Source organism: Canis lupus, chromosome 34 (genome assembly GCF_003254725.2).
Source record: "Canis lupus dingo isolate Sandy chromosome 34, ASM325472v2, whole genome shotgun sequence".
Lineage (NCBI taxonomy): Eukaryota > Metazoa > Chordata > Mammalia > Carnivora > Canidae > Canis > Canis lupus.
The window spans coordinates 31,393,444-31,406,671 of NC_064276.1; the positions used below are offsets into that span (position 1 = coordinate 31,393,444).

At 31.9% G+C, this 13,228-nt stretch overlaps 1 long non-coding RNA gene across 15 annotated transcripts in view; it reads right to left on the reverse strand.

Moving 5' to 3' along the window:
• Positions 1-13,228, reverse strand: part of LOC112645914 (uncharacterized) — a 313,664-nt gene that overhangs the window by 108,578 nt on the left and 191,858 nt on the right. The window lies entirely within an intron of this gene.

Genomic DNA, 13,228 nt, shown 5'->3' on the forward strand with positions numbered 1-13,228 from the left:
GCAGATAATGCAGGTATTAGTTATCCAGGGCACAGGTCTCCCAATTTACCTATTTATTTATGGGCACTAAGCCAGATAATTACTTTTCCAATTTATTGAAAAAAATCAGATGTGTAGATACAAATAACTATACTAGTTTCATTGGAAATTATAATAAGAAAACCAAGAATCACAAGACAACTGAGGAAGGCATGCAACACGAAGAGGAAAAAAGCAAAAGAAACACAGAAGAATTTACTTCTTAGGAAATATAAATTATTCAAAGAATATGGGAAAATAATAAACTGATGAAAAAATCTCTGGTTATCACTCCAGATTTTTTGTTTGTTTTGATATTACATCAATTACCTAAGTTTCTAGGAAAAAAAAAAAGTTTCTAGGAAAAAGTTTCTAGGAAAATGTCTTGGAAGGATACCTGGGTGGCTCCGTGGTTGAGCATCTGCCTTCAGCTCAGGTCGTGATCCTGGGGTCCTGGGATTGAGCCCCACTTCAGGCTCCCCGCAGGGAGCCTGCTTCTCCCTCTGCCTATGTCTCTCATGAATAAATAAATAAATAAAATCTTAAAAAAATGTCTTGGCAAATGAAAAAACATTATTTCAACAAATGGTACTGGAACAACTGGATATGTGTAAAAAAAGAATCTGGACCAGATCTTATACCCCTCACAAAACTGAACTCAAAGTGGATCATAGACCTAAATGTAAAATGTAAATGATAAAAGCATAGAAAATATCACAAGAAAAAAATCTAGGTGATCTTGAATATGGCAGCACATTTTTTGGTACAACACCAAAGACACAATCTATGAAAGAAATAATTAATTACTTAGCAGGACTTCATTAAAATGAAAAACTTCTGCTTTGTGACAATGTCCAGAGAATTAGAAGACATGCAACAGAGTAGGAGAAAATATTTTTAGAAGATACATCTGTGAAAAATGCCATTGGAATTTTGATAGAGATTACATTAAATCTACAGAAAACTTTGGATAGTATGGGCATTTTAACAATATTCATTTTTCCAATCCATGAATATCCATGGGATAACTTTCCATTTCTCTATGTCTTTTTCAATTTCTTTCAATAAAGTCTTACAGTTTTCATTGTACAAATCTTTCAGTTCCTTGGTCAAATTTATTACCAAGTAATTTAATATTTTTGATATTACTGAGAATGGGAGAGTTTTTTTATTTTCTTTTTGGACATTTTCTTCTTGTGTACAGAGATGTGACTAATTTCTCTATGCTGATTTTATATCATGCAACTTTACTGAATTTGTTGATTAGTTCCAATAATTCTTTGGTCGAGTTCAGGATTTTTTATATATTGGATCATATCATCTGCAAATAATGACAATTTTACTTCTTTCTTTCCAATTTGAATATTTTTATTTCTTGGTCATGCCTAACTGCTCTAGTGAGGACTTTCAGTACAGTGTTGCATCAAAGTGATGAGAGTGCCCAACTTGTCTTGTTCCTGATCTTAGAGAAAAAAACTTTCAATCTTTCACAGTTGAGAACGATGTTAGCTGTGAGTTTGTCATAAATGGCCTTTATTATGTTGAGGTATGTAACTTCTATATCGAAGCTGTTGAGAATTATTATCAGAAAAAATGTTGATTTTTTTCAAATACATTTTCTACATCTATTGAGATGATTATATGACTTCTATCTTTCATTCTATCAATGCATTGTATTACATTTACTAATTTATATATGTTGAACCACTCTTGCATCCCAAGGATAAATCCTACTTGGTCATGTTGTATTATTTTATTATTTATTATTGAATACATTTTGCTATTTTTTTTGAAAATTTTTGCATTGATAATTCAGCAGGGATATTAATCTTTGGTTTCTTTCTTACAGAAATAGAAAAATCCTAAAATTTGTATGGAGCTACAATAGACTCTACATATGGCCAAAGTAATCTTGAGAAAGAACAAAGTTGAGGGCACTATACTTCCTATTTCAAACTCAACTACAAGGCAATATTAATTTTAAAAGTATGATAATGTTATAAAATTAGACACATAGACAAATGGGAAAGAATAGAGAGCCCAGAAATAAATCCTCACATATATGGTCAACTAATATTTGTCAAAGAAGTCAGAACACTCAATAGGGAAAAGATAGTCACTTCAACAAATGGTGTTGGGAAAACTGGATAACCAAGTTCGGAAAGCTGAATTTGGAACTTTGTCTCACACCACCCACAAAAATTAACTTGAAGTGGACTAAAGAAATAAACATAAGACCTGATATCATAAAACTTCTAAAGGAGAAACATAGAGATGATGTACTTGACAGTGGTTTTGGCAATGGTTTTTTGAATATGACACCTAAAGCACAAGCAACAAAAGGAAAAATCAACAAATGGAGCTATATCAAATTAAAGAGCTTCTGCACAACTAAGAAAACAATCAGAATGAAAAGGCAATGTACACTATGGGAGAAAATATTTTCAAATATTTTATATATATATATACACACAAACAGAAATATATATATTATATAAAATATGCATAAGTGTATAATATATAAATATTTATAAATAAAAATTGATATATACATGCACAAATACACACACAAAGAACTCATACAACTCAATGACAAAAAATACGAATAATCCAATTAAAAAACAGGATGAGGAACTGAATAGAGATTTTTCCAAAGAAGACATCCAAATGACCAGCAAGCACATGAAAAGATGCTCACTATCACTTTAATCACCAGGAAAATGCAAATCAAAAGCAGAAGGATGTATCAATTCACATCCATTAGAATGGCTATCACCAAAATGAAAAGAGATAAGTGTTGGTGAAGATGTGGAGAAAAGGGAAACGTTTTGCATTATTAGTCAGAATGTCAATTGGTTCTGCCACTATAAAAAACAGTATGAAGGTTCCTCAAACAATTAAAAACAAAACTACCATAGGATCCAGTAATCCTACCTTTGGGTATATATACAAAGGAAATTAAAACAATCTATCAAAAAGGCATCTGCACCCCTATGTTTATTGCAGTATTATACAAAATATTTAAGATACAGACACAAATTAGGTGTCCATCAATGGATGAATAAAGAATATGTGGTACACATACACACACAGAGAAGAATATTATTCAGCATAAGAAAAAAAGGAAATCTTGCTATTTGCAACAATATGGATGGACTTCAAAGGCATTATGCTAAGTGAGAAAAGTAATCAGAGAAAGACATACTGTATAATACCACTTATATGTGGAATCTAAGAAAGCTGAACTAACAGATAGTAGAATGGTGATTACCCGGGCCTGGCAGAGTGAGGAAATTGAGGAAATGTTACAAGATCCAGACTTATGACTAGTGCATGAATAAACTCTGGAGATGTAATACACAGCATGGTGACTACAGTCAACAATACTATACTATAAACTTCAAAGTTGCTAAGAGACTAAATACTAATTGTTTTCATCACAAAGAAGAAATGATCGTTATGTGATGTGACAGGTGTGTTAGCTAAAGCTACAGCTAGAACCATACTGCAACATAGAAATGTATCAAACATGTTGTACACCTTAAATCTACACAATGCTATATGTCAATTATATCTTTAAAAATGTACATGATAAATGTTATTTAAAATCTACAAAGAACTCTTAAAACTCCATAATAAAACTTGATTAAAAAATTGGCCAAAGACATTGAAGTACCTTATCAAAGAAAATGCACAGGTGGCAAGTAAGCAGATCAATAGATGCTCCACCTTATATGTCAACAAAGAAATGGGAATTAAAACAATAATGAAATACCAGTAAAAACCTATTAGGATGGCCAAAATCCAGAACACTGACACTACACCAAATGCTGGAAAGGATATGCAAGAAACTCTTATTCATTCCTGGTAGGAATGCAAAATGATATAGCCACTTTGGAAAACAGCTTGGTTCTTCCTTACAAAACTAAACATACTATTGCCATATGACCAAGTACATGCACAAGTTGGTATTTATACAAAGGAGTTGAACACATTCCCATACAAAAAAACTTGCACATGGATGTTTAGAGCCAAAATTTGGAAATGACCAAGATCTCCTCAGTAAGTGAACTAAAAAATAAGCCGTGACACATCCAGACAATGGAATACTATTCACCGATAAAAATAAATGAGCTATCAAACCATGAAAATACATTGTATTACCTGAAATACTCACTACAAAGTGAAAGAGGCCAGTATTTTAGGTATATATAAAGTCCATTGTATAGATGAAAGAGTTTAAGACAAGAATAATAATTTTGCAATATATACAAATATCAAATCATTAGGTTGTACACTGAAGCTAATATAATGTTATATGTCAATCATGCCACAACAAGAAGACAAGAAATGAAAGTGTCTCCTTTTTTCATTTTTATACATGTATTACTTTAACTTTAAACAAATTTTAAAAAATATATTAAAATGTTTCAAGTAAGATCGAACGTAGCTAAGGAGTCCAAACTTGATAGTCATATAAATAAATACATTTTCATATGCCTACATTATTTGCATGTATTTTTTGTCATTAAACTTGAAGTTTTGGCTTCATTTGAGCTATTATGATCACTTCAAGCAAAAAAAAAAAATGGATCAATTGAATTAATGATAAAGTAGCTACATGGTTGTCAACTTGGTTGAGACCAAATGATTGACTCTATGTGGCACTCAAGCCTTCTAAAATACCTTATCATGAATAATCTTTTATATAGCCTTGAATAATTCACATAGTAAACAACAGTAAAAGGAAACTGAAAAAAGTCACAAAGCATTTAGATATGGTGGAGGAAAAAAAAAAAAAAACCAATAAGCCATCTGACCTGAGTATAATATTTTATTTCCAGAAAAATTATACTGTAAATGAATCATGTTCTGAAAATTTGTCAAATATATTTTAAATGTTGTTGTATTTACTTATTTTCCTGAGTTCTGTGTCAAAACAGGTATCTGAAACTTATTAAAATTCACTTTGTGGTGAAAATTATAAAGTTTACTACATTTTAATATTAAACCACTCAGTTTTAGAAAATGAAGTATTTTTCCCAATGTTCAGAAACAATTACTTTTTATGAGTTGACACAGTTTTTGATTGAGTCTGTCAGAAGAACTTGTATAGTTCTCTTGCTATAATAAATGGAATATTCAGGGTTCTAATTTCCATAAAAATAGATTTTAGAAAATAACAATTCTGGGATTTATTAGATTTTCCAGCAAAGCATTGTAATTATCTCATACATCAACCATAACTAGTGCTTATTACAAGTGCCAGTTGTAATCATTTGCTGATTTTGTTGATGTTCAAAGAATACCAAAGATGTATTTGCAGTTTACCTTAAAATGAGTTACCTAAGTTTTCTTTAAATTTTTTGATAAATGGCAAATATGATAGTTTTCTATCAGAGTTTACATCATTGCATGAAAGGTTAATTAATTATTTTTTTCTTTTGATCCTAAAAGGGCATTAGGTATCTAATACTTGGGTTGTGAAATTCCGAATCTCTGTCCTGTTTTGCTTCACATCCTTTGATTTTTCTGGCTGTGCACTAGACTGTTCCTCAAATTATCTGAACTGAATACTTGAGTGTAGCTTTCATCGTGCCAATGAGAAAGCTTGGATCCATGGAGAAATAGAAATGACTTCTTGAATAAGATGAAATATTTAATAAGTGGAATGAACTAATTCTTTTTAAAAAAGGCCCAAATATAGTTTCATGCACCCCCTCCTGCTCACCAAGTTTTAAGAATTCAAAAACAAAAGCTACCATATCTTCACTCTGCATATTCTTTAAATTCAAGTGTGACATGCTCTGTTCCAGTGATACGTAAGTTAAAAATTTGTGAAAGATGAATGGAAAAATTATGCGTTAAACATCTTATTTTGACGACTACAATGATTTTTTTAATATTTTTCACATTATATTTTTATTTTCAATGAAATCATGCTATGTGATTCTGGACTGATAAATTATTAATAAATAGGTGACTAAAATTTCTATGTTTCTATAAAATTCACAACATGATTTCCAGAGAAGTTATTGATATAAACAAGGGTTCCTAAGGCATAATTAGGCATAATTAGTTTTAAGCAATATTAGAGGTTTTGACAACTAAGGGTCAAAATAAAAGTATTGCTGATATGTGTTTTCCTTGCAGATTCTTGCAGATTCACAACAAATAGTAGGTCATAAAAGGATCTGAGATACCCTATAGTAGAGTATGGCTTACATTATAGTGGCAATCATTTGAAAAATAAGCATAAGAGGGATCCCTGGGTGGCTCAGTGGTTTAGTGCCTGCCTTTGGCCCAGGGTGTGACCCTGAAGTCCCAGGTTCAAGTCCCACATCAGGCTCCAAACATGGAACCTGTTTCTCCCTTTGCCTATGTCTCTGCCTCTCTCTCTCTCTGTCTCTCTCATGAATAAATAAAATCTTTAAAAAAATAAACGTAAGAACTAGTTTAGGAATACAATTTTTAAAGATTACCTATTAACACTACTTAGAACAATTTTTTTCTTAGCACTAACTGTAGCTAAGTGGGAATTAAGTATAAGGTAGTACAAAAACCTATGGTGTTTCTTCTCTATCATCAAAGATCTGATATCAATTTTAAATGTGTGATTTAACAGCATAACACATAGCTAAAATTCTGACATACACAAGCCATTCTTGGTCTATGGTTTCTGATACAATATAACATTGAACCAATTTTGTTATCACAACTTTGTGAGTGACTGAGATAAATAAATTTGTACTTCCAGTAAACTTTGGGGCTCCATCATTTATTTAATACATTAACAAGTGTGATTAAGTCTATACCCTGTCCTGCACTATAAATACATAACTGCTAGTTATAACTCAGTATCTCTTGATGGCACAGATAAAAATCTATCCTATTTTAGAATTCAGTATTTTAGAATATCCTTAAATATTTTACTAAAGGTTATATTTAACAATTCTCAATCTGGGAGAAAAATCCTTGACCTGTCACTTCTTTCATTCCCTCTTTTTCCTATCTCTTCCTGTATTCCACATTATCAAAACAGCAAATCATACACTGTACCACTTGATGACAAGTTATATTTAACAGTCCAAAATGCATATGAAGTAGGTATTTATTTCAACCCCCAGTTGATCTCCTTCTAATTTTGTTATACAGAGTAACACTGCATTACATTATAGGTGATCTTACTTTGTATATGAATTCTATTCTGCGCTGATGAATTTTCTGGTGCACAGATAATGTAATAATATAATCCTCTGGTTTATTTTATACCATTTTTTAAACAAATATGCACCAACTATGAGGATATACTTTGTGGGCAGTGCATTAGATTAAAAGTTTTAGTAAAATTTTGATTGTGTTTTAGGTGGTGAAATTGTTTTAACATTTTATTTTTCTAGAATTAGGACATGACCATGTCCCTAGCAGATTTTTAAGAACACATGAATTTAAGATTGATAAAATATAGTTGATTGTTAAACTCTTTGAAAACTCACAATAAAAAGACTGCCCTTACAACAAGGTTTTATGGATTATTGAACAGAAGGCAGATACCCAAAACCTGATGTGTGCCTGGATGAGACGATTTTATGGAAATTGTATTCTTATCAAAAAAGATTAAAATTTTTCAGAAAATCTCATAGGTAATTATCCAGGCAGCTTTTGCCATGTGATTGATTGCTTTTGAAACACATTAGAACCCCTTGAGCAGAAGCAGAGTTAAAAGCTTAAGTCTAGACATGAGGTCATCATTCTTCATTATCACATTCTATGGAAAGAAAAAGTGATACCCTGGTGATTAAAATATACCTTCTTATTTTTTTTAATATACCTTCTTATTGATAGAGTTTTCCACTGAAAACTTAAGTTATTTTTGCTTGAATCCACTGTTTCCCACATCTGAGGATTCATGTCTTTAGCCCAAGTTGGAAAATCATGTGTTGTTATTCTCTTCAATTCTCTCTACTCATGACTTCTAGAATCCTATTAGATTGGTATTGGCCCTTTGTAAAGCTTTGAAAGCTTATGTTGTCTTACCTCCAGAATCAACATGAATAAATTGTTTTGTCTCATTTCACAGAAGCCAGGTCTATTGTACCTTTGCCAAGATGTAAAAGGCCTGAGCCTGGCAATTATGGCAAATTAGCAGCTGTAGAAACAGTAAAGCCTCACTTACGAAGCATGTTGCTATTTGGAATAGTGTATGAATCAGTTGGGACTTTTGTTTGCAGGTAACCAGAAAACTAACTTCCAACTTAAACTGAAGGAAAAACAAATTTATTTTATAGGTTACATATTCCACAATGGGTCCTTGCCATTTGAGCGTCTGTTCCTTTCCATTCTTCCTCTTTCCACTTTCAGATACAACCCTTTCTTCAAAATTCCATACACCATCAGGTCTGACATCTACATCTTTTGACTTTATTCACTTACATGAACATGATGAAAATGGCTGCTAGCAGGTAGCAAGATACTCCCAGGCCCCAAAATAACAACAAAAATAATGGAAGAGGGAAGAATTTTTGTTTTGTTTTATTTTGTTTTCTTCTGACAGGCTTTTACACTTGTCCAGGATCCATTCTGATTGAAACAGTTTAACGGTAATGTTTCAACTGATATGAATCAATGTGGCCAGAATTATCAAACTGCATTGTTTAGACAAGGATGTGTCTCATGGTGGACTGTTTGTGCTCTTTGACCTAAGGCAGGGTCACCTGTCTCAAAATTGGAGTCATAGGGATAGTAAATAATATACATGTACCCCAAATGGGCAAGATACAGTTCCTAAAAGACATTTCAAACACTCTTACTAGTAGAAAATGGAATGGTTATCAGATAAGCAAAATCAGCATATGTTAACTTAGTAAGATGTCAAGGTAATCGACCAGAAACCAAATTTCACAAGTATTTACATAATTAGAAGAAGAGGATATGTATGATACATATATATTAACAGGATTCAAAATTACCAAAACTTGAAGTTAATAGATTTATTAGATGTTAAGTTATAATGTACGCTTACAATAGATTTTATTAATGCTTTCTAAATACTCAGTTTTCTTCCTGTTGTGCGCTTCCTCTCTGAAGCAAAAATATATATCTTTGCCCTGGAGATCTCAGGGTTGACTTGTCTTGGACAATTAAATGTTAATACAAGTGCCATATGTCACTTCTTGGCAGAAGCTTTAAAGCCATTGTATGATTTCCCATGTCTTTTTTCACTCACTCACAATAACTGAATGTACTCAGAGGCTGAGGAGTGAAATGAAATAAAGATGCAGTGGAGCAAGATGAAGATAGACATATTGTTTGAGTAAAAAAGTAAACATTTGTTGATATAAACTACTAAAAGTTTGAGGTTATTGTTGTAGTATTATAGTATAAATCCTGAGTGATACGATTTTTTTTTAATCTTAAAAGTGTTTATCAGGAACTTTAATGGTCAAAATAAGCAAAAATGCAAACTTATTAACCTGCCATAGAGTATTTAAGGTGCTCTATTATCAATTTTGGAAGATGGAAAATTAACATAATTTAACTATAGATCATTAGAAAACTAAGAAAATAAACATCACCTGTGTCCCCCACTATTAAATTATCTGAGAATGCTATTGTGAATATCTTTTGAAGACAGGTTGCATTATCTTGAAACCAAAAATAATATCACACCTCTTCCTTTTGGATACATGAGCATTATGCAGGCTTCCACCCTGCCTGACTATGGAAGATTATTTTATTCCATTAACCTTGAGAAAACTCAAGGAATGCTTATGCTTAGATATTCCACAAATTAGTCCTTGCCATGTCTTCTATTCTTTCCCTCCTTAAATTATTAATCTAGTTCACTCAGGTAGCTGCTGCTCCCCTCGAGTTTTTATAGCAAGCATGAAAAAAGGCCCATCACCTAATACTCTACTATACAGCTAAGACAAGACTATTTCATGTGGGAAAGTTCTTGAAAACTTGGAGGATAAAAGAGAAACTTTTAAAAAGCAATTTAAAGCATTCCACTAGCTATGGTTATTACCAAAGAATTTTCACCCCAGTCACTCTTCATTCAACGGCGGCTTTAATTTCGCCTAATGAAATACTCAAATATAAACAGTTTTCTATATGCTGAGGCCCAAAAGGTTCTTTCCCAAAGAATCACTAAGAACAAAACTGTATATTTACAAGCTTAATATTTCTTTCTTTCAAACTTTGATGGACTACATTTTTACAATGTATCCAAGAATCTGGTCTTTTTAAAAAAAGTTTATTTATTCATGAGACACAGAGAGAGAGGCAGAGACATAGGCATAGGGAGAAGCTGCTGAGCAGGGAGCCTGATGAGGAGGCTTGATCCAAGGACCCCAGGATCATGACCTGAGACCAAGGTAGATGCTTAACTGACCAAGCCACACGGGTGCTCCAAAATTTTCTTTCCTAATGATATAACATGCTGAAGTACTTAGAAGAAAATATATTGGTGTTTGCAAAATTACCTAGAAAGGCATCCCAAACCAAGATGAATAGAGTTATATATGAATTGCCAAATATGTAATAAAGCAAATATAGTGAAATATTAGTATAATCTAGGAAGAACGGATGCAGGTGTTCACTGTAAACTATTTGATTGTTTCTGTATATATGAAATTCTTCCCAAAAATGGGGTAATTTCTCAAAATCGTCACCTCTTTCATGAGTTTTAAGAATCCATTTGGTTTGTAAAACACAAACAAATCATATCTTTGATGGCTGACTTCTGAGTATTTCTTCTCCTGAGGCAGCATATGCCTTTGACTACATAGGCAAAAGTGATAATGTGATAAGAAAATGTGTGAGAAGTAATAGAGTAGACTCTTGGTTAGTATTCTAAACTGTATTGAGATATACGTATGAATTTATTTACGCACATATCCTATAGATTATACTTGATTTTTTTAATGTAAGCAAACTACATTATGAACACTTTAGATTCTTGTTTCTTTCTTTATCCACCAAGCTCTACATTATGGAAATCTGTTCATATTTTGAAATTCATTAGAGTGTACGGTATTTCTTTTCTATAGAACATTTTGTGATTTGAATATTTCAAAATTTATTTTGATACTGCTGTTTTTATGTGCAATTTCCAAATATCTTCCATAAATAACAATAAAAGATAAAAAATAAAAAAGGATATTTATGAGATTACTCTCAAATTATTCCAGGAAGTGAAATTATTGAATGAAATAACATGGATCTGTTTAAGAGTTTTGTTATGTATTGCAACACTGCTCTCCAAATGATTATATACATATCCTCCTACAAAAGGTAGGCATGTCCATTTTAGCACATTTCTTCAACAACATAAATGACATATTTACCTATCAAATTCATAGACAAAATAATTTTTATACAAATTACTCTGATTATTAGCAGAGTTAAGCAATTAAACAATGTGTCATATATTTATATTTGTATGTATAGTTTGCAGATTTTCTATTCATGTCCATTGCCCACTTTTTAATAATCCTATAACTAATCTGTAAAAGCACTTTATATAGTAAGTATTCACTGGATTTTAGCCCACTGAAATATATTATAAATATACCTCCTAAATTAGTTGTTTATCTTTTAATTGTGCTATTCTGAGGACCATAGAATCTGTTAACTTATAACTATATAAATCTTTCAAATTTATATTTATATTTTTTCTTAGCATTTATGCTCAGCAAGACCTTTTGCATGCTTAAATATTTAACTATAATACCTAGTTCTTTTACAGCTTCTGTAAATCATAGCAATGACCTACCTATCCACCCATCTATCCATCTAGTTAACCAATTATCACAATTCCTTTGGTAAAGGCCTTTGTTACTGTTCTACAGCACAAATTCACTTTGAATAATTCTCTCTTACCTCTTTTGTGAAATCCAATTATATATGATATGTTCAGGTTTACTTCAAATACCTCTTGGAAGTTATTATTGATAGTATTAACATTGTAATGTGAATACAATGGACATCTCTGATGTAATTCCATAGTATTTTGCCATAATTTCTATTAGAAAACTGATTTCCAAGTGTGCTATCTCCTGCTAATCTGTTTCTTCCTAGACTTAGATTAGATACATAAATGAATATTTAAAAAACAGACATATTTTCAGTGATATTTTGGAAGTCAAGGACTGGATTCTGGAAGGAAAGCCATCTTTTTTTTGTTGTGTTAATTCTCTTTTAACTTCCTCTCAGGGCTACAAAAATCTACCAGTCACAATTTATTTCTTACTCACACTACATACCCATTTTATATCAGCAGAATGTTCTATTCCATGCCATTACCATGCAAGGACCCAGAGTGAAATAAACATTTCTGTTAATCTAAAATATCATCCAGGAGAGTACTAGAAACAAGCTCATATGTTTGTTTTCCTTAACTTGTTCCTGAATTCTATGCATCAATTTCACTCATATTTTACTGGTGAAAACAAATAATGTGGCCTCATCTAACACCAAAAGAAAGGGAATATGCAACCTTATCATGAATGCCAAAAGACTGGAGCCACTAATAATGGTGAACAGCTCAATAACCATAAGATAAATGGTTAAGAAATGAGGGAGGAAAGGGAGACTATATGAAGCCAAGATGAAGAACTGCCAAGTTGTTAGAACCCAGGTCAACGTTCAACTTCATCTATTAAAATTAAATAGACTTACATAAGCTAGACAAGTGTATGGCCATGAAAGTCACAAATCTATTTCTTTAAAAAAGGAGGTGCCAAATACAGATAAGTCAGTACTTTATATAACTTGTGGAGTATCTGCCTGCTTTAAAATACAATTCCATAGCTTTGAAATTCCTCTACACACTTTAAATATACTATATGAGAGAAGACTGTTAACAAAAATCTCACAAGTATAGCACGAAAGGGAAAGATGATAGAAAAGTCTTCATCAAAATGCTAGCACATGTAATTCAGTAGCATGGATTTAAAGAATAACATAACTCTATCCAGCTAGGTATACCAATGAATGCATAGTTTATTAATAGCGAAATTTAATATTTAAGGAGAGTCTTTCCTTAATCAAGAATTCACCCCTGCTGTACTGCTGACAATAGGTGCTACATATACATCTAAATGGAGAGCTAAATCAGGGTCAGGTGTTCTACTGGGTTTACTAAGAGGAAGCCAAGTTGGTTCTTAAACCATTTCTCCTGCTATGTCCCAGTTAACTTATTTGCCAA